The 27,501-nt window shown below is 43.5% G+C and overlaps 1 long non-coding RNA gene across 1 annotated transcript in view; it reads right to left on the bottom strand.

The window, feature by feature from the left end:
• Nucleotides 1-17,210: 17,210 nt before the first annotated feature.
• LOC144766790 (uncharacterized) overlaps nt 17,211-27,501 on the bottom strand; it is a 278,901-nt gene continuing 268,610 nt past the window's right edge. Inside the window, exon 5 of the long non-coding RNA XR_013597930.1 lies at nt 17,211-19,052. This is a non-coding gene — a long non-coding RNA (uncharacterized LOC144766790). The remainder of the gene's footprint in view (nt 19,053-27,501) is intronic.

The following is a 27,501-nucleotide window of genomic DNA, read 5'->3' as shown; positions in this document are numbered from 1 at the left end:
CATTTCCTCCACAGTGCACAATTAAGAGGTCAGGGTGTGGCAAATGCAAAAAGGTTTTCACCAATGGAATCAATTGGTGACATCTTAATCCTCTCTGGCCAATCCATTTGATATAATAATCTAGTTAAAGCAGCGGATCACAATATGGTGTGTACCCAATGTAAGTCTACAATGCTGTCCACATTATTTCTTCAAAATTATGGTCAGTATGTCATTTTAATGTTCCAACGATGTAGACCTGATGGAACGAAATTGACAACTACTATTAAAAATTTCGTGGCTTCTCAGTTATCGATATCAGGAAGAACCTTTGCAACTGTAGCTATTATTTTTCATGATGGTCCTTCTACAACATCAGGGCATTAAACATGCTATTTAAAAAGTTCTAAAGGTTGGACCCAATGTAACGACACTCATTTGACTTTCAAACAACGTTTGCCTTTTGGCTTTAAAAATTCATACCTAGTGTTTTTACAGCCAAAATTTAGGTAAAGGTAATTGGCCTATGAAGACGGGAGCAGTTAATAAGGGTTATTTTGCTGTTTAAAAATATATTCTGAGTAAAAGTGATCCAGGCAATATAAAAAATTTACTTGTCATATAGGTACTGTAAGTGGATCTCATAGTAAGTGATATTAGTATTATACAAAATGATGAACATGAGGGAGTGAGAGATGGTTTTACAAATACTTAAATATTGTGTAAATGTTGTAGAGCCTTTCTTTCAGAACGTCGGGAAAAAGTTCATTTCAGAGTGCCTTAGAATTAATTTGAAAATATACTCATACATCTGACACTATCTGGCCAAATGGAAAGGTGCAGGAATGAGTAAAGAGTCATGACTGAAAAAAAGGAGTATATGAAAATATTGAAAATATTTCAGATGTTCTTGGAGCTTTTCTTGTAGAAAGTCGATGAAATTGATTTTTAAGTGAACAGCAAAGTACTTTGCAACGAGAAAAGGACCTCATGATACAGTATTTGGCCTCAAGGAAAAGTAAGTCAATCAAAGATTAGCGTACATTTGTCATTTGTCAGTATTTAAGTTTTTTTTTAAAACACAATCTTTTAGATTGTGTTTTTTTCCCCCGCTGTCATATGATGAGTAATTTGAACTCACTGGTTTAAGTGAAATTCAATATATTCTGAGAACAGCAAAAATAAACTATGTAACATGTTGTACAAGTTATTTTATACTTTGGATTGTGTAAATTAAATTGTATTCCCATTCTCTGACACTTACTTTCCTTTTTCCATCCTCTTTCAGCTCTTTTTACTCACTTATAAACGTCTTTCTCTCACTCTCTGTAACCCCCATTCCCTTACTCCACTTCTTTGACAACCCCTCATTCTCATTTCAACTGTGTGCATCCCCTCTCTCCCTTGCATAACTTTTCAGCTTTCAGTCTCTCTGCTTTACTTCTCTTTTCCGTATTTTCCTCCTTTGCTCTTTTAGTAATTCCTGTTTACGCACTCAGCAGTATTATTGCACTCTATCACTATAAATCACCCACTCTCCCTCGCTTATCTTTGTTTGCTCTTTACTTTTGACCTCTTCTCTCTATTTTTCGTTCGCTACTTCTATGTCCTCAGAGCCTCACTCTACTTGTGTTATGTTCACTTGTGTTTATCTACCTTCTATCACTTCTTTTACAACAACTTCACTGCTCCTCTCTCATCGTTATTCATCCCATTTCTTTTACTCTGGTTCCATTACTATCCCTCATTTCCTTTCTTTCAATGTCCTTCTCTTTACTTTCATCACCAAATTATTTTCTCTCAGTACCACTGTTTTAGTCGTCTTCTCCTCTCTTTCCTTCTTTTTGCTCACTTACTCATTTCCTTTTCTTACTCATTGTACTCCACCTCACTCAGTTTTTCGCTTAATGTGTCTACCTTATAACTTCCTCAGTCCATTTCCCTCAATCGTTGTATATTATCCTGTCTCCCTTCATCCTTTCACTCTATGACTGTTCTTCACTTACTCTCAGTTATCTTCTATTCCTCATTCTTCTAAATGCATCCTTAATTAGACTGTTTTCTGTCTCAGTCATTATCTTTTTACTTACTTCTGTTTCCTGATTTAGTTTTGCTAACTCACATTGTTTCAGTATCTTTCTTACCTTCAGTTCATTTCTCTGTTCTTCTCTCTCTTTTTGTCAGTGAATCTATATGCCTTACTCTTTGTAATTTGCTCTCCTTCTATTTCTTTTTCTCTCTTTTTTTCCTTCTACCTTAGTTTATTTCCCTTTCTGTGTCCTTCACTCTAACTTTATTTCTAAATAGAGCGTTATGATTTTTAACCTCTTCATTTGTTTCTTTTAATTTAAAATACATATTTTACTAATCATAACTTATTTTTTCTTCTCTCTTTCACAGATACAAAGTGTAGTAGAAAAAATTAATTAAGGTTACATTTATTATATGGTAAGTATGAATAAAAAAATGTAGTTTGTCATCACCCTTTGCTTTAAGGTCACTAACATTTTCTCAATCTACCTCACTCCTGTGTCTTTACTCTGCTTCCCTCACTTATTCTTATTCTACATGTTTACTCCCCTTTCCCTATTTCCCCTCTCATATTCAACTTCTTTCAATCCCTATTCTTTACTTCACTTACCCTCTGTTCCCTTCCTTTGCTTCTTCCCTCATTCTCTTTATCTTAATTATTTACCTTACTCCTACACATACACCTCACCCCCCTCCCAACACATACACACACCTGTAACATACACCACACACACACCTCATACACACAAAAAATCCTCCCACACACACTCCTCAAACACACACACACATACATCGAACACATATACACCCCACACTCATACACTTCTCACACATATTTCACACACCCTCACCTCCACCCTCATCGAAACACTCCACACAACCACACCCACAGACACACCTTACACACCCACACCCCGACCTACACCCACTGACTCCCTATAAGTCACACACACTGCATTACTTATCTTTCTTTGCTGTTTTACTCAAGCCCATTCAGGTACTGTTTCCTTTACTCTCTTTGTCCTCTCTCTTTGTCACTCCCCATGTGTTATCCTAATTCAATTTTTCTCCCTCTTTCACTCCTCTTTACTTATACTACCTGGTCTTTTCTCACTTTCCCTCATCGTTCTTCATTTATCGTGGTTCCGCCACTACCCTTCATTCTCCATTTTTTACTGTCCTTTCTTTTTCTTTTAACAGCCAATCACAGTCTCACACTATCTCTACTTTAGTGTTCTTCCTCTCTCTTCCTTTCTTTCGCTCCTTTAGTCATTTTACTTTTCTCACTTTCATCCAATTACACCTTCTCTATTTTTTACTATGTAATAAACAATCCCTCTGTGGTCATCTTGTAGCTCTTTTTCTCTTAACATAACTCTCTTTGTGTCCTTCCCTCATGCTAACTGCTTCATTAAATTAATTTTTTTCTTTTTTGGCGGGGGGGGCGCGCCCCGGTACGTGTACCGTAAGGACAAAAAATTGACAGAGATCCTTTAAAAATATAGGTTTAATTTTATAAATGAAATGAAGTTATAAAAAAACTGTTTTTTAATGTTTTTTGAACATTTTGTACTTTTTTTTGCTTTTCAAAACAGTTTTATATTTTTTTTGTATTTTTATGGGAAGAAACAAAGAGAAAGGGAATTGAAAATGGCTCAACTGGAGCAAAAAACAAAAAACGGAAAAAATTACTTCTTTTTTTTGGGGCAAATGTGATTCTCACCAGCAAGGACGATCAGCTTTACGCTCTTTTCACCATAGGTGATGAGCTTGCCACATTCAGTACAAGTGATTTTAAAATTACCAAATTGTGGCTGAATGCAAGGCATCATCTCCGTTGTTTCTGGTCCCGATTGACTGGGTTGCTTTCTTTTGGAGCTGGTCCTTGAACACTGGGGGAGGTGACTGGCCAGTTCCCTGATCTCTGCTCGAGAATAGTTATTAGGATGCTTCCGGGTCATATGCCGATCATGGTATTATTACCAAATGAATATTTTTTATCTAGATTGCCCCTTGAGAGTTCTGCACCACAGATTCGACATGTTACCTTGGCCGCATTAACTTTTTTCTTGCCCTCTGGAAGAGAAAAAAACTCCCATACAATGTGTTCTTTTGGCTTGTATGGGGTATTTTGTTCAGGCAGCCATCTGTTCCTTTCCTCCTCTTCCTATTCCTCCTCCTCCTCTTCTTCACCACCAATGTATTGTTGTGGTGGTCCTCTTGGTGGTGGTGGTGGTGGTGGTGGTGGTGCAGATGCTCCAGCTGTTGCTGCTACAGTAGCCATTTCAAAGTTCAAAAGAATTGTCTCTGTAGATGAAACAGGTCTTCCTCAGTCAAAGGACAAAGTCAGAGTAAGGAAGAATGGTGGGGTTTTTTATCATTTGGAAAAGAAACTGTGCTGAACCAATCAGAAGTGTTATTTTCAGGTCACAAGACCCAGGCTTTACTCATTTGGAAACCAAAACTGTTCTGCACCAATAGAAAGTGTTATTTTCAGGTCACAAGACCCAGGCTGGTCACAAAACCCAGGCTATACTCATTTGGAAACCAAAACTGTTCTGCACCAAAAGAAAGTGTTATTTTAAGGTCACATGACCCGACGCGCTTACGCTACGCGCCCCGGGCGTGCCCGTAGTCGCGTCGTGGGGCGTGCCCGTAGTCGCGCCCGCGGGTGCGTAGCGTAAGCGCGTCAGGACATTCCGCGATCGTATGCGATCGCGTGCTTTTGGTTGCGATTACGCTGTGCGTCATATTACGCATCACGCGTCTACGCGATACGTCACGATGTTGTTTTCGTTCGCGGGAATAGCGCTCCCGGGACGCTCCCCGGGACGCGCCCCAGGGTGCGCCGTAATATTGCGCTTACCCGTGCGTTCACCGGTACGCGCCCCGGGAGCGCCCCAGGGTAAAAATAAAAAAAAATAACTATTACATAATTATACAATATAAAAATCGTTATAAAAACATATTACTTTCCATACCTATAGAGATTTGCTATTAAAAAACCATTGAAATTCACTGAAAAAACCATAGGTTTCACACCAGTTATAGTTAGGAATTAGCATTTAAAAAACCTATGAAATTCACTGAAAAAAACATAGGTTTCACACCAGTTATAGTTAGGAATTAGCATTTAAAAAACCTATTAAATTCACTGAAAAAACCATAGGTTTCACACCAGTTATAGTTAGCTGGAAATTTTACTCGCATAAAACCATTGAAATTCCCACGTTATAGTTAGTTGGACTCACTATAAGTTGCGAGTGCAAGGCACTGCTGATGACGTCGCATATTACATCACTCATGACATGGTCAGTGACATTTTTTATTTATTTATGAAGTTTGTAGAGCGCACAGCTACCCCCGGAGGGGTGTCCCGGCGCTAGAACCTGAGCCTCGAGAGGAGAAGAGAAGGGAGGAAATCAGCAGTTGTGGGGATCAAAGTCCGGAAAATAGCCAAGTTTTAAGTCTAGCCCGAAAGATGGATTCAGAAGGGCAGAATCTGAGATCGATAGGTAGACCGTTCCATAGTTTGGCAGAGATAACACTGAACCCTCTGCCGCCCATTCTAGCGAGTCTAAAGCGGGGAGAGATCAGGAGGCGGAGGTTGTTGGATCTCAGGGATCTGATGGAGTGAGATATTGACACTCGCTTTTTAAGGTAATTGGGTCCAAGATCGTTGATAGCTCGATAGGCAAGGGTAAGGATCTTGAACTGGATGCGGCTGGCAATGGGAAGCCAGTGAAGCTCCTTGCGATAGGCGGTGACTGACTGACGGAAAGGGATATTTCCAATCAGTCTGGCAGCCGCGTTCTGGACAATCTGACGACGGTCTATCAGATACTGAGGAGCACCAGCGTAAAGACTGTTGGCGTAGTCCAAGTGAGACGTAATGAGAGCCTGGGTTACTGTTCGGCGGGAGTCCAGGGGGAGATAGGGAAGTATCTTTTTGATCATGCGCAGCTTCAGGAAGCAGGCGGATGTAACTTTGTTAACTTGAGCTTTGCATGAAAGAGAGTCGTCGAACTGAAATCCCAGGTTGCGGGCAGAGTGGACGGGGGAGGGAGCGGGATCAAGTGCCGTAGGCCACCACCGTGAGGAGGGGATGGGATTTTTCTGGTTAAAAAACAGCACCTCTGTCTTATCCGCATTGAGTCTTAGATGATTGTTGGTCATCCAGACACTGATGCTGTCAAGACACTGGCGGAAGTTGGAGACATCACTCATGACATCACTGATGACACCATCCTTGTGACAGAGTGACAGACCTCCTTTCACTGTAATGTAACCCTTGAAACACATATTCAAAAATAGAAACTAAAAATTTTAAAAAAATGGAGATACCCATATCAGTTACAACAACCAATTCAGTAATTCCACCATCTATATACACATCCACTCATTCACAAACAGTTCTATATAGTCACTCATACATATACTCACTCATCATATGTAGTGATACACCTATACATCCTATTACACACCGACAGTCATCCAAAAGTTACTCACACATGCAAATAAACAATTGAACATCCATTTATTTGCATATGCAGCTATACACACACTACCACCTTACTTCTAAGAAAACATACACATATTTACTCTGTTAAACAATCACTTATAGAAAAACATAGTTATTTAAACAGGAACTCTTACAATTCCTCACTCTCACATATACTCACTTACATACATCAATATTCACATATACTAGATTAAAACATATGTAGTTACTGATAAAGACACTAGTGAGACAGTCATTCACTCACTAACACACACATATACACACTCATCCACCCATACAGTCCTGCACATATGCTGTCTTCAAAACACATACAAACAGTGAGTCAGTCATTCATGCATCTATGTGCTAAGTAATACCCCCACCAAACCATACAGACACTCATACTGATACTAAAAAAACATCTATTAACCCATATACACACACATGTAGCTACTCAGCAACCCATGCAGCCACTTATACACAAAGTGAAACACTAATACATATATTTAAATATGTAAACATTATTATCTAATATATGTATTCACTAAGATACACTTAATAAACCAGTTAACCAATCAATTTTATTTTAAAAAAAATCCATGTAAACACTTATTTAAATATTTATTCTTCCATCAACTTTTACATATACATATATAACACATATTTATTTCTCGGAAAGACACACATTCACTGGATGGTGTCATCAGTGATGTCATGAGTGATGTCACTGACCATGTCATGAGTGATGTAATATGTGACGTCATCAGCAGTGCATTGCACGCGCATGTTATAGTGAGTCCAACTAACTATAACGTGGGAATTTCAATGGTTAAAATTTCCAGTTAACTATAACTGGTGTGAAACCTATGGTTTTTTCAGTGAATATATATATATACAAATTGACTGAAAAAAACATAGGTTTCAGGCCTTATATAGTTAGGAACTAGCATTTAAAAAACCTTTGAAATTCACTGAAAAAAACCATAGGTTTCAGGAGTTATATAGTTAGGAATTAGCTTTTAAAAAACCTTTGAAATTCACTCAAAAAACTATAAGTTTTAGTGGTGTTATAGTTAGCTGGACATTTTACTCATACAAAACCATTGAAATTGCTCCTATATATATTTCGCGCACCCGCAATCCACTGCTGATGATGTCACATATTAGATCATTCATGACATGGTCAGTGACATCACTGATGACATCTCAAATGACATCACTGATGACATCACTGATGACATCATCCAGTGAATGTGGTTTGCTTCGTTATTTAAATATGCATTATATATATAGCAATTTGCATTGAAGAATAAGTGGATATATATATAAATAAATATTTGGATGGAGGATTTAGTAGCAGTGTAATTGACTGCTTACTTGACCAATTTATAATGTCTCACTAAATATAGTGGATAGTGACTAAACTGTGTGAATATCTGTATCACTTTGTCAGTTGTTGTGTAAACTGATTCTACAGTTGGTTACTAGCTATGTGAAAGTCTATATTAGTTATTGATTAGTTAACTGAGTATTTGTATGGGAGTGTGAAAGTGTGTGTGGTTCGGTGGGGGGTGTGTGACTGTCCAAAGATGTGTGAATAGCTGATTCAGTAGATATATGAAGTTAAAACTACATGTTCTAACAGTTGTTTGGGTGAGTGAATATCTTTATGGGTGTGGTGATGAGCAAATATATTTCTCAATGTTACAGGTCCAACAAACTAGAAAACTAAAAGGCAGTGTATGTTTCAGTTGTTGTATATAAATAAGTATACATAAGACACAATGATTGTGTGAGTGACTGTATGGATAACTGTATACTTGTAATAATGATTTTATAATTCACTAAGTATGACTTACTATCTAAATGAATAGAAGAAGTGGTGTTTGTATAAGTGTTTTGCTAAGTAAATATGTAAGTATGATCCATTGTTTGCATAAGTGAGTAGGATGACTTCATATGTGAATAGGATGCGTGCTGTTGTTTAATGTCGATATAGATGTATAAGTATTTTTGATAGTGTTCTATTGTTCATTGACAGCATGTATGAGTAAATCCATAGGTAAGTGATTAGATGTGTGTATACATCTATGAATCACTGAGTGGATTTTTAGATACTTGTATTGCTGTGACAATGGATTTAAATATGATACTCTGTATTTTACAAAGAGTGATGAAAAATTGTAATAGTGTATGAAAAGGTGTATGTGATTGTCACGTGGATGATGTCATCAGTGATATCATAAGTGATGTCATTTGAGATGTCATCAGTGATGTCACTGACCATGTCATGAATGATCTAATATGTGACATCATCAGCAGTGGATGGCGGGTGCGCGAAATATAGTTAGTACAACTAACTATATAGGAGCAATTTCAATGGTTTTGTATGAGTAAAATGTCCAGCTAACTATAACACCACTAAAAGTTATAGTTTTTTGAGTGAATTTCAAAGGTTTTTTAAAAGCTAATTCCTAACTATATAACTCCTGAAACCTATGTTTTTTTCAGTGAATTTCAAAGGTTTTTTAAATGCTAATTCCTAACTATATAAGGCCTGAAACCTATGGTTTTTTCAGTGAATTTGCAAGGTTTTTTAAATGCTAATTCCTAACTACATAAGGCCTGAAACCTATGTTTTTTTCAGTGAATTTCAAAGGTTTTTTAAAAGCTAATTCCTAACTATATAACTCCTGAAACCTATGGTTTTTTCAGTGAATTCGCAAGGTTTTTTAAATGCTAATTCCTAACTATATAAGGCCTGAAACCTATGGTTTTTTCATTGAATTCGCAAGGTTTTTTAAATTCTAATTCTATTAGCGGATAATGTTTTTTTATATTAAAACGTTTTTTAAATCTCAAATGCCTGCTTTGCTAACAGAGTTTTTAAGCACAGGCTCTTTTGTCTCTGGTGGCCATCTTGGGAGACTGCATATCAGATTTTATTTAAAGAAATATAATAGTATTGGAGAAGTCACTCAAAATGTGCCCTAATTTTTCTTTCTTCAGCACTAATCATAATTTCTATGGCAAAATGAACCCCCTCATTTTGTTCCTTTGCAAATTAAATGTTCTAAGTGTTAACACTTTATTCCAATCAAGATGACTTCAGGTGTGCCATACTTTTGTCATAAGTAAGACTGTTAGCGCTCTAGTTGTTCTTTAGAACACTCTGGGACATTCTGTCATTGGGCTATAGTTGGGCTACATCTGGCTGATATTTGGGCTACATTTGTTTTTTTTGTCTCTGGTGGCCATCTTTGGACTACATTGGGCTACATTGGGCTACATTGGGCTACATTGGGCTACATTTGGGTTCTAACATATATATAGCCCAATGTAGCCCAATATATATTTTTCAAAGTTAATTTTCGTAAAAACCACTGGAGCACATATCTTGAGACATAGCAAAGGCACATTGGGCTACCAGTCCCTACAATTTTGCCAAGTTTGGTGGAAAACCATTCAGCCGTTCGGGCTAAAAGTGAGTCCAACCGCCCTATGGAAATTAACATGGGGAAAACACTTTTTGGACCCCCCTTTTATCTCGGCCCCGCCTGACGAATCCCCCCCAAACATTAAGGGAAGGACCGGAGCGCCGCAAGGCAAAGTTAAGGAACATATCAGGAAGATTCCTCAACCGGCGCCAAAGTTATTCCCAATAGAATGTTGCGATTTCCCTATGGAAAACAATCCTAACTATATATACCTACTGGCTATCGCCAGTAGGTAATATATATATATATATGTAGGTATATATAGTTAGGATTTTTTTCCTATGGGATTTTTGAAAATTCTATGTCGAATAACTTTGGCGTTTGAGGACAGAATTGGCTGAAATTTTCAGGAAAATGGAACATTGTGTTTCTGAGCAGCCCCTTAAAATTTGGGGGGGTTTCGTCAAGGGGGGGCCGAGAAAAAAGGGGGGTCCCAAAACATGTTTTTCCCATGCAATTTTCCATAGGGCGGTTGGCCTCACTTTTAGCCTGAACGACTGAATGGATTTACACCAAACTTGGCAAAATTGTAGGGACTGGTAGCCCGATGTGCCTTTGCTGTGTCTCAAGATATAGGCTCCAGTGGTTTTTACGAAAATTAACTTTGAAAATTATATATTGGGCTACATTGGGCTATATATATGTTGGAGCCCAAATGTAGCCCAATGTAGCCCAAAGATGGCCACCAGAGACAAAAAAAACAAATGTAGCCCAAATATCAGCCAGATGTAGCCCAACTATAGCCCAATGACAGAATGTCCCAGAGTGTTCTAAAGAACAACTAGAGTGCTAACAGTCCTACTTATTACAAAGGTATGGCACACCTGAAGCCATCTTGATTGGAATAAAGTGGTAACTCTTAAAACATTTAATTTAAAAAGGAACAAAATGAGGGGGTTCATTTTGCCATAGAAAGTATGATTAGCGAATATATGACGAAATCCCGCATACCATCAGTCCGCAAAAAAAATCCTGCATGTACTATTAAGCCGCAAATTAAAATAACGAAAACTTTTAGAACGAATATGCCTTTAGCATACACTAAACAACTAAACTACCCTAAACCCTAAAACACTACCCCCAGCATGACCCTACACTACACAAACAGTACAACACTACCCTAAACCCTAAAACACTACCCCCAGCATGACCCTACACTACACAAACACTACAACACTACCCTAAACCCTAAAACACTACCCCCAGCATGACCCTACACTACGCAAACACTACAACACTACCCAAAACCCTAAAACACTACACCCCAGCATGACCCTACACTACGCAAACACTACAACACTACCCTAAACCCTAAAACACTACCCCCAGCATGACCCTACACTACACAAACACTACAACACAACCCTAAACCCTAAAACACTACCCCCAGCATGACCCTACACTACGCAAACACTACAACACTACCCTAAATCCTAAAACACTACCCCCAGCATGACCCTACACTACGCAAACACTACAACACTACTCAAAACCCTAAAACACTACACCCCAGCATGACCCTACACTACGCAAACACTACAACACTACCCTAAACCCTAAAACACTACCCCCAGCATGACCCTACACTACGCAAACACTACAACACTACCCTAAACCCTAAAACACTACCCCCAGCATGACCCTACACTACGCAAACACTACAACACTACCCTAAACCCTAAAACACTACCCCCAGCATGACCCTACACTACGCAAACACTACAACACTACCCTAAACCCTAAAACACTACCCCCAGCATGACCCTACACTACGCAAACACTACAACACTACCCTAAACCCTAAAACACTACCCCCAGCATGACCCTACACTACGCAAACACTACAAAACTACCCAAAACCCTAAAACACTACCCCCAGCATGACCCTACACTACGCAAACACTACAACACTACCCAAAACCCTAAAACACTACCCCCCAGCATGACCCTACACTACGCAAACACTACAACACTACCCAAAACCCTAAAACACTACCCCCAGCATGACCCTACACTACGCAAACACTACAACACTACCCAAAACCCTAAAACACTACCCCCAGCATGACCCTACACTACGCAAACACTACAACACTACCCAAAACCCTAAAACACTACACCCCAGTATGACCGTACACTACTCAAACACTACAACACTACCTAAAACCCTAAAACACTACCCCCAGCATGACCCTACACTACACAAACACTACAACACTACCCAAAACCCTAAAACACTACCCCCAGCATGACCCTACACTACGCAAACACTACAACACTACCCTAAACCCTAAAATACTACACCACAGCATGACCCTACACTACGCAAACACTACAACACTACCCAAAACCCTAAAACACTACCCCCAGCATGACCCTACACTACGCAAACACTACAACACTATCCTAAACCCTAAAACACTACGCCCAGCATGACCCTACACTACGCAAACACTACAACACTACCCTAAACCCTAAAACACTAGCCCCAGCATGACCCTACACTACGCAAACACTACAACACAACCCTAAACCCTAAAACACTACCCCCAGCATGACCCTACACTACGCAAACACTACAACACTACCCTAAACCCTAAAACACTACCCTCAGCATGACCCTACACTTCGCAAACACTACAACACAATCCTAAACCCTAAAACACTACCCCCAGCATGACCCTACACTAAACAACCACCACAACTCTACACTACACTAACACAACACTACACTACACAACACTACACTACACTACACAATCACTAACCCACGAAAAAATTAACACAAACCCACTTACCTCTCTCGTCATCGTGGTTTTCACAACGCAAATGCGTTTACCATACATGCCTTTAAAACGTAATTCTTTGTAAAGGCATGCGCGATAAATGCACATGCGTTTTGAAAAAATGCGGGATAATGGTATGCGAGGTCAATGACCTTGCGGGATAATGGTATGCGGACTGAAAGTCTGCGGGATAAAAAATGCGGGAAAATGGCTGCAAACCATGATTAGCAGCAGACTTCCCTGGTGAGCACTAGCTTTACTACAGTGATCTAATGAGCAACTAGAGTGCTAACATTCAGAATTCATGGCAAATGTGTGACACATCTGAATGCCTTCTTGATAGAACCAAAGTAAACAAGCATTGAAAATGCAATAGATCTCGCCCTCGTTTAAGTTAAAGCCATTCTGTTTGTAATGAGGTGGCTTTTTAGCTTTGCTTTTATTAGTGTTTTTAAAACTTTCATGTAAATAACATGCATATGTATGCATATATGTATATGTATGCATGCATTTATATTTATATAGATATGCAGATTATATATGTTTATATATGTATATTACCTACTGGCGATAGCCAGTGGGTATATATAGTTACGATTTTTTCTCTATGGGATTTCTGAAAATTCTATGTCTAATAACTTTGGCGTTTGTGGACGGAATTGGCTGAAATTTTCAGGAAAATGGCACATTTTGTTTCTGAGCAGCCCCTAAAAAATTGGGGGGGTTTCATCAAGGGGGGGCCGAGAAAAAAGGGGGGTCCCAAAACGCGTTTTTCCCATTCATTTTTCCATAGGGCGGTTGGACTCACTTTTAGCTCGAACGGCTGAATAGATTTACATGAAACTTGGCAAAATTGTAGATATGGTTTGCCCGACGTGCCTTTGCTATGTCTCAATATATGTGCTCCAGTGGATTTTGAGAAATTAACGTTAAAAAAAATATATATATCTGTGACAGCGCTCCGGTTAGCGCCCCGGTTCGCGTACCTGACGCGTAACGGAACTTCGCGAAGCGAAGCTGATTGGCTCTCCGGTGTCTGTCAACATTCTAAACAGTCCGGAGCGGCCGCCATCTTGTCTCTCGGTACGATCGAGAGACAAGATGTGGTGAAAAACGAAGGGGGAAATGAAGGAAAGGGGGCAAGGTAGACCACTCCTGACCCCCTAGGATTGATGAGGGGGATATTAAAGTGCCCCGTGGGGCAAAAAATAAAAAACAATTTTTTTTTGCGATTTTACGCCGTAGAGGCGCGTCCCGGTACGCGAACCGGGCAGCTCACCGGGCAGCTAACCGGGCAGCTAACCGGCAGCGTAGCTGTCAACATTGTAAACAGTCCGGAGCGGCCGCCATCTTGTCTCTCGGTAGGTTCGAGAGACAAGATGTGGTGAAAAAAGAAGGGGAAATGAAGGAAAGGGGGCAAGGTAAACCCCTTCTGACCCCCTAGGATTGATGAGGGGGATATTAAAGTCCCCCGCGATTTTTCGCGGTAGAGGCGCTTTCCGGTACGCGAACCGGGCAGCTAACCGGCAGCGTAACGGGAGTCCGCCATCTTGTGTTTTTGGAGCGTCCGGTTCGCGTACCGGGTAGCGTCCCGGTAAGCGTAACAAGGGGAAAACCAAGAGAAACAGTAAAAAAAAAATTAAGGGAATAGATTTCCAGCGAACTTGGCAAAATTGTAGGGACTGTTTGTTTGATGTGCCTTTGCAAGGCCTCAAGATATGTGCACGTGTGGATTTTGTCTAATTAAGGTTAAAAAAAATATATATATCTGTAAGCGTGCTCCGGCACGCTTACGTTACGGGTTTTGTTTGCGCTGCAGAGCCGATACGTCACGGTTATGCGACGCGTCATGAGGCGTCTCACGTGGCTACGTGATACGTCACATAATAAAGAATATATTTTACAGCTATAGATATTAGCTTTTAAAAAACCAATGAAATTCACTGAAAAAACCATAGGTTATAGACCATATATAGTTAGGAATTTGCATTTACAAAACCTTGAAAATTCACTGAAAAAACCATAGGTTAGAGACCATATATAGTTAGCTGGACATTTTATTGACATAAAACCAATGAAATTCCATATATAGTTAGTTTCACTAACTATATATCGCGCACACGCAATCCACTGCTGATGATGTCACATATTACATCATTCATGACATGGTCAGTGACATCACTGATGACATCACTGATGACATCTCAAATGACATCTCAAATGACATCACTGATGACATGATGACACACCAATACCAGTTACTACATACGCACTCACTGATTCCTACGTCTACACACACATTCACTCATTCACCCATACAATCACTCATACATACAGTCACTCATTATTACAACACTATCATATGCACTCATACACCTATGCAGACACTCACACACTGCCACTCATCCATGGAGTTACTCACACACCTAGTCAGTCCTGTAAAGAATCAATCACACTTCCATTTCCTCATCTATACAGTTAAACACAGAACACCATACTTCAGTGACATCACTGATGACATCACTGATGACATCTCAAATGACATCACTGATGACATCTCAAATGACATCACTGATGACATCATGACACACCAATACCAGTTACTACATACGCACTCACTGATTCCTACGTCTACACACACATTCACTCATTCACCCATACAATCACTCATACATACAGTCACTCATTATTACAACACTATCATATGCACTCATACACCTAGTCAGTCCTGTGAAGAATCAATCACACTTCGATTTCCTCATCTATACAGTTAAACACAGAACACCATACTTTTCACACATATGCTAACACATACTTACTCTCTTATACAATCACTGATACAAGTACACATTGATATGCACAGAGTCACACACCTCCCAGCCAGCCACACACACACTCAGTCTTCCATACATCCACTCATTCTTCAATATGTAAAACATATTTAAACTTTACAAAAACACACAGACACTAGATGATGTCATCAGTGATGTCATTTGAGATGTCATCAGTGATGTCATCAGTGATGTCATTTGAGATGTCATCAGTGATGTCATCAGTGATGTCACTGACCATGTCATGAATGATGTAATATGTGACATCATCAGCAGTGGATTGCGGGTGCGCGATATATAGTTAGTGCAACTAACTATATATGGAATTTCATTTGTTTTATGTCAATAAAATGTCCAGCTAACTATATATGGTCTCTAACCTATGGTTTTTTCAGTGAATTTTCAAGGTTTTGTAAATGCAAATTCCTAACTATATATGGTCTATAACCTATGGTTTTTTCAGTGAATATATATATATATATATATATATATATATATATAGCAGTATCTCCAGTCATTGAAATATATTGTGCTAGAGGACTGGGGGCTGCGCTGTACAGCACAAAGGTGTGAACAGAGAAAAGATTCATGAGATTACTGTGGCCCAAAGTGTTCCTCTAACTTCACTATGCTTTGATGTAGGTCTAAAGAACATAGCATATACTGCCAACTTAAAACATCTATACTTGGTGACACTTTGGTCTAGTAATCAACTAGTATCATATAAGAGTGCATTCAGAGACCTGAAAGAAATGGATACAAATTGTATATGATCAAGGTTCAACTATTAATCCTTGGGTTACAAGCTGGACGTGCAGGAGCTACAGGATAGTCCTGAATACATTCCCAAGGAAGCAGTGAAATCAGTTTAACTGAGATACTGGCATTTTGTCCATAAGAGATGGTATTGGGAGTCTAAAAAGTAAGCCTGACCAAGTTGTTCCTTGATCACAAAAATGTGCTACGGTTTGAAATGTTTATGGAGTTTTTTTTGATCCACCTAAAGCAAGAACACTGTATTTGAAATGTAGGATACCAGTCAACACTGTGCAACAAATGCTGTGCATCCACTGAAAGATTGGATTTTTGTTTAATCTACAAAGTTGCATCTGCTGTTCTTTTGTCCCACGTATTCCCATGTCAGAAGAAAATTCATATTTTTTATTTGTCTGAATGTAAGCCTAGCACACAACATGAAATTGCACTAAGAATCCTGAAAACAGACAATAACGAATTGACAGTCTTTGCGGTGTGCACGTTCTTACAGTCTGACTGGAGTCTAAGACACAGTCTGAGCCAGAAAACCTGGGGCTTTATGATGTTTTACTTTTGCAATGAATTGACTGTGTTTATATTTTTAGATGACTATTTCATAATGGAAGATACCTTTAATGTATTTGTAATATTTATGCAATACGTTCATTAAATTTACTCCCCAGAACTAAACATTATTACTAGTGCTTAGTACCATTTCTTAATAAATATTCTTGTTAGATGACAATACCCTCTGTGACTAAAAGACTGGCTAAAAATAACATTTTGTGACACAGTGTTCATTTAGAATAATTTGTGGCAAAACCAGTTCTCCACTATAAATATAGGCTTTAATATCTCATTATTCTGGACATTAAGAGATTTTGCTTCAGGATATGGCTGGCCTATGATCAAAAACATTTAATAATTCTTAAAGTAATTGCTATTTTGTATTGGGAAAGACTAGGTATGTTTACACACGACATTTTCTCAATACTTAAAGCTGGACACCCGAATAGATTTATGGAGGCTTCCTTCATCTTCAATGTTAATATACTTGAGGTGTTCACTTCAGGTTGTACATCAACTTGGCTGTAGGTTAATCCATGTATCTGTGACATTTTTTAATGAGGTTTATGCAGGGGTGTGGCTGCTGGAGGATGCGCTTAATCTCAACCTCTTTTCTGAACCGGTTTAGGGTGGTTTAAGAGTCTCCAGCCTTCATTAGGGGATTTATTTTTTAGGAGTCATAGACATTTGACAAGATCATGAATTCCATTAGCAACCTCTCACTAAGCTGCTAAGAGTGAACACAAAACAAAATGTACATCATGGCAGAAGGTTTCCTTGCTACTATCTTAAATCAAGAAAAACACATTTTTATATGGAACAGAACAGAACAGAATATCAAATGAATGTGCTTTTCAAAAACTCATGAGATCAAAAACATTCAAATTGTCAATCAATAATAGTATACTATACCAGAAACTCTCTGTGACCTTTGTTGCAAGCTATGTACTTTGCATGTTTGTGGGAAATGTTGTTACATTACTCTGCCTAGTACTAAAGTAAGTGAGTCAGCAGACATAGATTCAAGTATGCAATACTATTACAAGATTTCTAATAGGTTTAGCTGAAAATTGTGTGATTGTTTATATTTGTGTTTAATATAAATCTGAATCAAATGTAAATCTGTATAACACTGAAAGTCTACACTACTGTACAATTTTCCAATACTTTACTAGTTTTGTGAGATATTCATCACTAAACATTTATCAATTGCTACAGATTTTCTATTAATTACTGACATATTGTTTGAAGATTTAAAAGTAACCAATTAGTAAGAAATCTATAGATAGTTTATCGAAACCAGAGGATGAGCACTCGGCTTACCAGGTTCATAGGATAGAACAGATAGTTGGACTCAATAGTGTATTTAGTTACAGAAACGGAAGGATATTCTGTAAATTGAATTAAGATGTTCCTATGTTCCTTAGTTAGAGTGAATGTACTGATTTGGATTATTTTGATGTTCAATGTGCAGCCATACAAACCAAGTGGACTATACAGTAGACAATCTATCTTAAGTATGGTCATAATTGTGCCCATTTTTATAAACATGTTCTTCAAGGATCTGTTTGGCTCTCCTTGATGTTGAATGGGAGTAGAAGCACCCTGCTTTGAGCCTATATACATACACCCTACGGGCTGGACTTTGCCAGCTCCCTGTGATATCTCCTCCTCCCTCCCATCCCCCACAATCCAATTTCAGTATTGAGCACTGGTGAGTTGCAGTAGACCCCTCCATCCATCAGGTTAGTATGTGTGCTTGAACTCCTCAACCAGCATGCAACAAAGAAGCAGGGAAAATACACTGTGTCAGGAGTGGCTTTAACTGGCTACACTGATCCCACACTGATCAGACAGTTGGCCATCACAGTGTACACTAGGGTTTATTTTCAGAATCTGTCCTTAGCCTTCTTAAATTAAATGCAAAGTTTGTAAAAAAATGACACAATACAGATCACTGTAGAGTATGTCAATCAGTAGCAGGAGCATTGAGGATGATTGGCAGCACCTTGAGAGAGGCTTCCAACAGGTACCCCATGGCTGCAGACCAATAGGATTTTCAGGCAACAGGGCACCTCCTGGCCCATTTCTGATACATTTGGCTCTGTCAGGATAGAAGAAAGAGAGCAGGGTGAGTTAGCATGTCGCTCGTGAAGGAACCTGTACATCACAACACAATGTTCTCATCACAAGCAAGGATTAGTATAATTTGTAACGGAGGCACCAGGTTTATTATTGGTCAGTTTTGCATGCAAGTCCATTGAATGATAACTCAAGCCACAGATGGAGTGAAACTGTAACATCTGAAGGGAGGAGTGGCGTGATCGGGATATGACACAGGAGGAGAGAACTCTTGTCAAGTGAGAGGTGAGAGGCTAGAAAAAGAATCAAAGGGATGGAACATATGATACAGAAGTCAGTAAGTGGGCATGTAAAAGTGAGTTCACAGGGGTGCACGTGAAGTAAATTTAAAACAGATGTCTGTTCATGTGAACATGATTCTGAAGTATCCACCTGTGCTCTTTCAGTTAATCAGTAACAGAAATCAATGAGTTTTCTTAGACGCATCAGAAAGACACATCCTGTGGATTGCAAAACTCATTTCATTTACAGCGCTTTAGATTTTATTTTCTTGTGAATGTCTGGGGTAAAAGAAGGCATGTCTAGGGTAAGGGTGGGCGTAGTTCGCGAAGTAGCACTGTTCGCACTGTGCAAGATGCATTTTCAATGATTGCACAGTGCAAACAAGCATCCGGCACTGTGCAATCATTGAAAACGGCATCTGAAAGAGACACGTTAGTGATAGATTCCTTACCTTAGAATATCCCCACGCGTCAGACTGGATCCGGAATTTTTTTGCGTAGAAGAACCCCTGCGCGTCGGTAGGCGTCGTCTGCGGCTCCGCGTTCGTCATCGGCATCGTGGGCACCGTGATGACATCGTCGGAGTACTTAGACGCCGCCTCCGCGTGCTGACGTCAGTTCTTCTTTTTTCCGCGCCAGCAGCGCAGATCCGGAAAAAGTGGTACCGTAGTCACTTTTTGACTAAACTTTTTTGATCTTTTGATCATTCTTTGGTGCCGGTAGGGATGCCAGGTTTTAAGCCCTGTGAGGATTGCGACCAGCTGATGTCGATCACCGACCCTCTCCATCGGTGTCTCCACTGTCTCGGTGTCGACCACGACAACAAGACCTGTTCCGACTGCCGGGCCCTGACTTCGAAGGCTAGGCGGGAGCGGTGCCGCAAGCGACTCAAACTCCGGCAGTCGGCCCCGCACCGAAAACGGTCCCGGTCCGCACGGAGGTCGAGGGACCGGTCGCTGGAGAGGAACCACCGGAGCTCCGGGAGTCGACATCACTCCTCAGGGTCGAAGTCGTCAGGTAAGCACAAGAAGTCGAAGAGACGTCATCGCTCTTACGACTCCCACCGACGCTGGCGCGACGTGGCCGGGGGTTCAGGTGACTCCACCCACGCGGCTCCGTCAGAGTAGCAGGCGCCGTGTCCGGCCCCATACCCTCTGGTCCCTGGGCCTCGCGCGACGCTGGAGGAGATCAAGCAGTTCCTCATGGCCATGAGGTCCCTCACTCCTCCGACGGGCTCCGCGCGCCTTCGGGCCCAGTGGACCCGTCTGGGGGTCCTAGCGGGTCGGGGGCTTCGGCTCCAACGATGCCGGCGCCTTCGGGCCCGGCGCCGCAGGCCCCCGCTGGATCCGGTTCCGGATGCGGGTCGGACTTAACGACCTCCCGGGCACCAGTCCCTCAGGTGTCACCCCCGGCGTCGTCCTCGGGCGGCGCCGTCCCCGATGCCTCCCTCGACCCGGTTCCGGTGCCGGAGCGGCGCCGCTGGGCGCCACTTCAGACGCCGTTCGGAGAGTTCACTTTCCATGAACCGGCCCCATCATTTGCTATCCCTGAGTACCAGGAGATGGGTGATGAGGAGTATTGGGAGGGGTCTGAGGACCCTCTGACATGTGAGTGTCAGTCCCAGGAGGACTGGACAGGTGAACTTGCGGAGGCCAGTGGTATAGACACTTCTCCGGACACTGGCTTTGTCTCACCTCCTACCGTGGCTACGGAGGAGGGGGCAACCTACAGTGTGGTGTTGATGAGGGCAGCCAAGGCCTTGGGCCTTGAGCTACCCGTCGCGCCGTGAGGACTAACCTCCTCAGTGAGGTCCTTAAGCCGCAGTCATGCTCAGCCGAGCCACTGCTGCCGTTTAACGAGGCCTTAACCGACGTTCTTTTGGGCACTTGGTCCAGGCCCGCTACAGGTTCGCCTGTAGATAGGAACGTGGCCAGACGCCACCGCCCAGCCCAGGGCGACCCTTGTTTCCTGTCCACCCACCCCACCCCTGAGAGCCTAGTGATCCAGGCCTCAAACTCCCAGACCGCATTCCCGTCTGCGCCGCCTGACAGGGAATCCAAGAGGTACAAGCAATACGGCAAAAAGGTATTCTCATCCCTGAGCCTGGGACTGCGGTCTTCCAATACCGCGTGCGTCTTGGGCCATTACACCCACTCACAGTGGGATACGGTCGCGGATGTGCTGCCAGAATGACCGTTCGAGGTACGGGCTAAACTCGGCCAAGCCCTTGTGGAAGGCCGAGATGCGGCGCGTTATTCTATTCGGTGTGGACTGGATAACACCGACTCTCTGGGCAGAGCGATGGCAACGACGGTGGCGATTCATCGCCACGCCTGGTTGAGGTCCGCCAACTTCTCGGCCGATGTCCAGTATACTCTCATGGACATGCCGTTTGATGGCCGTCGCCTTTTTGGCGACAAGGCAGACCATGCGCTTGAGCGCATTAAGGACTCCAGGGCTACGGCCAAGTCCTTGGGCCTCTCGGCCCGCGCCAGCAATCGGCTGCCTTTCACTCCTTTCGTGACCACGGAAGGGGTGCACCCGCACGTGCTGCCAGCCACGCTCCGCAGGGTAATACCCAACACGGTGGCGGCCGTGGAAACCGCCGTGGAGGCGGTCGGGGACAACGGCAAGGTCAGGCCACACCTTCCCCTGCAGCATCCGCCTCAAAACCCTCCTAGTCCATGCTTTTAGGCCCATGTGACGCCAGTGGGGGGCAGGGTTCACCATCACCTCCTCCACTGGCGCACTGTCACATCGGACAGGTGGGTGCTGCAAATCGTCCGAAGGGGCTACTCCCTCCCCTTCGAGGCAACCCCATGTCACCGCAGAACCACCGCGTATCGGGGGATCATTTGCGGCTTCTGCGGGAGGAAGTTATGGCCCTCTTGGCCAAGGGGGCCATCGAGCGCGTTCCTGGGCCAGAAGTAGGGTGTGGTCGCTACTCCCACTACTTTCTGGTACCCAAGAAGGGCAAAGGGGGCTTACGCCCTATCTTGGACCTAAGGAACGTCACCAGCTTCTTCCGGAAGGAGAAGTTAAAAATGCTGACACTGGCTCAGGTCTTAGCTGCCCTGGACCCAGGAGACTGAATGGTAGCATTGGACTTGCAGGACACTTATTTCCACATCCCGGTCCTGCCGGCCCACCGGCGCTACCTGCAGTTCACGGTTGGCCACAAGCACTTTCAGTATATCGTGCTCCCCTTCAGCCTTACAAGTGCCCCATGGGTGTTCACAAAGGTGATGGCGGTGGTCGCAGCTCATCTGCGCATTTTAGGGGTTTCAGTCTTCCCCTACCTCGACGACTGGTTGTTGAAGGCGGGCTCGCCCCATACAGTTGTCAGCCACCTCCAGACTACGGCAGATCTCCTGCACCAGCTGGGGTTCTCCATCAATGTGCCAAAGTCACACCTGTGGCCCCTCAGAAGCTCCTCTTCATCGGAGCGGTTCTCGACTCGGGGCAGTTTCGGGTTTATCCTCCCGAACAGCGGTTCGGGACATTCAGGCTCTGATTCCACTCTTTCGGCCTTTGTCCCGGGTCTCGGTCAGGTTGACGCTGCGGCTTCTGGGGCTGATGGCCTCTTGCATCCTTCTGGGGCATCACGCCCGGTGGCGGATGCGGGCTCTGCAGTGGGACCTGAAGTTACAGTGGGCCCAGCATCAGGGCAACCTATCCGACCATGTCCTGATCTCGGAGGGCACTGCGAGACAGCTGCAGTGGTGGCTCACGGACCGCGATTGGGTCAGCGGCAGATCCGTCTCCCTTCCCCAACCGGAGCACTTGGTTGTGACGGACGCGTCCCTACAGGGCTGGGGAGGCCACATGGGAGAGGCGGAGATCAGAGGCCTCTGGTCTCCGGCGGAGGCCCGGCTCCACATCAACCTTTTGGAGTTGCGGGCGATTCGTCTAGCACTGAAGGCATTCCTCCCCTCTGTCCGGGGGAGTGTAGTGCAGGTGTTCGCGGACAACACCACCGCCATGTGGTACTGCAACAAACAGGGCAGGGTGGGGTCGTGGACCCTTTGCCATGAGGCTCTGCACCTCTGGCAGTGGCTGGAACGCCAGGGCGTGACCCTGGTGGCTCAACACCTGGCAGGTTATCTGAACGCCAGGGCGGACGAGCTCAGCCGTCGGTGCATGATGGATCACGAATGGCGTCTGAACTCGGACGTGGCGCAAGGCCTCTTTCAGCAATGGGGAGAGCCTTGGTTAGATCTATTCGCCACCGAAGAGAACGCGCAATGTCATCAGTTCTGCGCATTCAAATTTCCAAGCCGGCACTCGCTCGGAGATGCTTTTCGTCGCGAGTGGAGTTGCGGTCTGTTGTACGCCTTTCCGCCTATACCACTTCTGCCCAGAGTGCTGAAGAAGATCAAGAGCGACAGGGCCCAAGTCATCCTTGTGGCTCCGGACTGGGCACAAAGGTACTGGTATCCAGAGCTACTCAGTATGTCAGTCGATCCCCCGGTTCGTCTGCCTCTTCGGGAGGACCTTCTGTCGCAGCAGCAGGGGACGGTCCTCCACCCGAACCTGTCCAGTCTCCACCTCCATGCTTGGAGATTGAGCAGCAACAGTTGAGGCCATTCGACTTGCCTCCTGAAGTCTGTAATGTCATTCTGGCAGCCAGGCGTCCCTCCACAAAGTCGGTATACGCCTGCAGGTGGAACAGATTTGTGGCATGGTGCACAGCAAAGGCTGTGGATCCTCTTGCTGCCCGTCTCTCTGAGGTTCTTCTTTTTCTTCTTTCTCTTGCCCAGCAGGACTCTGCTCTGGGCACTATCAAGGGCTACCTTTCTTCCCTTTCAGCCTTTCTGAGGCTGCCTGATCAACCTTCTTTGTTCAAGTCCCCTATTGTAAATAGATTTCTAAAGGGCATCACGCACACGTTCCCTCCTGTTCCATTTGTGATGCCTCAGTGGGACTTGAACCTTGTTCTTACATTTCTGATGTGCGCTCTCTTTGAGCCACTTCACAACTGTCCTCTCCGCCTTCTTACTCTGAAGACTGCTTTCCTGGTTGCCATCATCTCTGCCAGGAGAGTGAGTGAGCTCCAGTCCCTTTCTTGTACTCCTCCTTTCCTTTTTGTCCATCCGGACAAGGTTGTGTTGCGTACTAAGCCATCTTTCCTGCCCAAGGTTGTCACAGCCTTCCACATCGGGCAGTCCATTACCTTGCCAACCTTCTTTCCGCCACCGCATCCCTCTAAAGAGGAAGAGCGGCTCCACCGTCTGGACCCAAAACGTGCGCTCTCATTCTACTTGGATCGCACACGCCAGTTCTGGGTGGATGACCAACTCTTTGTTGGTTACGTGGGCGCTAAGGGGAAAGCGGTTCACAAGAGGACCACCTCGCGGTGGATCATCTTGTGTATCCAGGCATGTTACTCTTTGGCTAAGAAGGAGCCCCCTGTTGGATTGCGGGCTCATTCCACCCAAGCCACGGCGACTACAACTGCCCTGGGCCGGGTAGTGCCCTTGCAAGACATCTGTCAGGCAGCTACGTGGGCATCACTGCACACGTTTGCAAGACACTACTGCCTGGACAGCCAAGTCCGGAGGGATGGCTTCTTTGGCCGTTCTGTCCTCCAGGACTTTCTGGTGTGATTATTGGTTCGCAGACCCACCACCGGGGTTGGTATTGCTGGGGTATCTATTCTAAGGTAAGGAATCTATCACTAACGTGTCTCTTTCAGATGCACAAGTTACTACTTGTGTAACGATATATCTCTAAGAGACATTAGTTAGTGATAGATTCCTTACCGACCCGCCCATCCTCCCCGTACTGCGAACCGATATCTAGGGTTAGGGTTACCCCCTTTCAGGGCCCTAGTTTCAATGGCACCAGGGTTGGTTTTTAACATGGCTCAGCGCTTCTGGCGCGGAAAAGCTGTGTCTAAGAACTGACGTCAGCACGCGGAGGCGGCGTCTAAGTACTCCGACGACGTCATCACGGCGCCCACGACGCTGACGACGGACGCGGAGCCGCAGACGACGCCTACCGACGCGCAAGGGTACTGCTACGCAAAAAAATTCCGGATCCAGTCTGACGCCTGGGGATATTCTAAGGCAGAGGTCTTCAAACTTTTTTATGCCAAGACCCCCTTGTAAAACCTTTTTAGGCGTAAGGACCCCCTTCCGACAAAAGTTTCTAGGAACTGGTACTCCTCATCATCAACTTTTGACAACCATAAATGCGCCTGTTAGACCTCATCACATCCCTCCATCATTCATCCACCCACACTTTCACACATCCATCCATCCACCCTTTCATCCTTCCATCCATCCTTCATCCATCCACCCTTTCATCCTTCCATCCATACATCCATCCTTTACCCATCCACCCTTCCATCCATCCACCCATCATTCATCCACCCACCTTTTCACTCATCCATCTATCATTCATCCATGCAACCTTTTATCCATTCATACATCCATCCACCCTTTCATCCTCCCATTCATACATCCATCCTTCATCCATCCACCCTTTCATCCTCCCATCCATACATCCATCCTTCATCCATCCACCCTTTCATACATCCATCCACCCTTTCATCCATACATACATCCACCCACCCTTTCATCCATCCACCCATCATTCATCCACCCACCTTTTCACTCATCCATCCATCATTCATCCATGCAACCTTTTATCCATTCATACATCCATCCACCCTTTCATCCTCCCATCCATCCATCCTTCATCCATCCACCCTTTCATCCTCCCATCCATACATCCATCCTTCATCCATCCACCCTTTCATCCTCCCTTCCATACATCCATCCTTCATCCATCCACCCTTTCATCCATACATACATCCACCCACCCTTTCATCCATCCACCCATCATTCATCCCCCCACCTTTTCACACATCCATCCATGCATCATTCATCCATGCAACCTTTTATCCATCCATACATCCATCCACCCTTTCATCCATACATCCTTCATACGTCCACCCTTTCATCCTCCCATCCATACATCTATCCTTCACCAATCTATCCTTCATCCATCCACCCTTTCATTCTTCCATCCATACATCCATCATTCATCCACCCACACTTTCACACATCCATCCATCCACCCTTTCATCCTTCCATCCATACATCCATCCTTTACCCATCCACCCTTCCATCCATCCACCCATCATTCATCCACCCACCTTTTCACCCATCCATCCATCATTCATCCATGCAACCTTTTATCCATTCATACATACATCCACTTTCATCCGTCCATCCATACATCCATCAATCATCCATCCACCCTTTCATCCATCCATTCACCTATCATTCATCCACCCATCTTTTTACACATCCATCAATCCATCATTCATCCATCCACCCGTTCATCCATCCATCCTTCATCTCTCAGTGGTAACAATGAGCAGGCAATACGAGTCTCGTAGTTAACTGCCAAGCGTCTGCTTTCTGGGCCCTGTTGCTTTCTTGAACAAATTGTGCACTTTAAACGCCGCTTGGTGCTGGGTTTAGACTAGCAGGCTTCTAAGCGCATTCGCTCTGTACCTTTAAATACATCGATGCACATTGAGTCTGGGTGATGAGAGCAGGGTCGCACAGTGTGCTCAATTTGGCAAATGAGGATTAGAACCCTGAACTCTTGATGCCCTTGTCTGCAAATAGATACCTACATGAATATCTCGCTAAAACCAGCAAAGGCAAATGTCACCCAAAAAAGGCCTTGCCGGATCAGCTATGCAAAAAGTGCTTCAACTACTTTTTAATAGCCACGCACTCCTTTATTTAGCACCTGCTGTGCTTTCCTGAGGCAAATGTCAATAATTTTTGAGTGCAATCCTGTCCTGTTTGTAAGTGCTTCCAATACTAGTAGATAGAACAATCGTGGCGCAGGCAGATAGAAATGTGTCCAGGAACACACAGCTGTTTTGCAAATGGAGGATCTGGGATTACATGCAGGCCAAGTTGTGCAGAAGGCGCCATTACTACAAGAGGGCTACTTCCCTTTACAGGAAAAATGCAAAGCAAATACCGTCAGCTGCAATTGATGATTGCCACTAGAATAAAACAACGCGTATTACAGAAAAAGGAAACTCACTCCCTGCAGAAATCCACTCTGGAAGGTAAAATTACCACTGACTGTAAGCACATTTCCATTGCCAATATCCACCATCGAAAAAGATAGGCCGGAAAAAGAAGGACTGTACCACTC

This window comes from Lissotriton helveticus, chromosome 7 (assembly GCF_964261635.1).
Source record: "Lissotriton helveticus chromosome 7, aLisHel1.1, whole genome shotgun sequence".
Classification (NCBI taxonomy): Eukaryota; Metazoa; Chordata; class Amphibia; order Caudata; family Salamandridae; genus Lissotriton; species Lissotriton helveticus.
The sequence above is the reverse complement of the archived record's forward strand: the minus strand, read 5'-3'. Positions and strand labels throughout refer to the sequence as shown.